At 52.3% G+C, this 721-nt stretch overlaps 1 protein-coding gene across 1 annotated transcript in view; it reads left to right on the forward strand.

Moving 5' to 3' along the window:
• CORO2A (coronin 2A) overlaps positions 1-721 on the forward strand; it is a 35,076-nt gene that overhangs the window by 24,534 nt on the left and 9,821 nt on the right. The gene's annotated exons all lie outside the window — the stretch shown is intronic.

Below are 721 nucleotides of genomic sequence, written 5' to 3' on the forward strand. Positions count from 1 at the left end.
AGCAGCCTGATGGCATGAGTGCAGACTTGGTGCATCTTGCCATTCAAGAAGGGAGAGGGATCAGGATGGAGGAGAGGCTGCCGTGTAGGGGGGAGAACATGGCTGCATCTGGGACCAGGACTTGTGGGGAGGAAGGAGAGGGCCTTCTGGGCAGAAGAGACGAAACAAGCAAGGGCTTGGAATGAAATACTGAGGCGTGTGGGCAGGAGGAGTTACATGTTCAAGGCAGCTGAGGGTAGGTATGGGGACAAGGGGAAGGGAAAGCAGTATTGATTTGAAGGAGCGCTTTGGCTGGAGTTTCAAAGACTGGACAGATTGCTTCCCAGATCTTCTTCATCTATTAAAATCAAACAAACAGGAGGTAGAGGGCTGGGGTGAGATGAGGTGTGTGAGAAGTGATTCATGAAAGGCAAATGCTAGCAAATAAAAGGTGCTCTCTCTCTCTCTCACACACACACATACACACACAGTCTTTCATGTTCTCTCACACATGCACATGCATGTGCACACACGTATGCACATCCAGAGCCCCGTGGCAGGAATTCTTAGCTCAGAGAGCACCACTGAGGACCGCCATGAGTGACCCACAAGCCTTCCTGGTCTCCCTTCCCTTGCAGGACGACCTCTCAGTGCCTCTCACAGAGGAGGACCTGGACGGCTCCTCAGGCGTACTGTTTCCCTTCTATGACACAGACACCAACATGCTCTACGTGGTGCGGAA

This window comes from Pteropus alecto, unplaced genomic scaffold, assembly GCF_000325575.1.
Source record: "Pteropus alecto unplaced genomic scaffold, ASM32557v1 scaffold114, whole genome shotgun sequence".
In the NCBI taxonomy this organism is placed as follows: domain Eukaryota; kingdom Metazoa; phylum Chordata; class Mammalia; order Chiroptera; family Pteropodidae; genus Pteropus; species Pteropus alecto.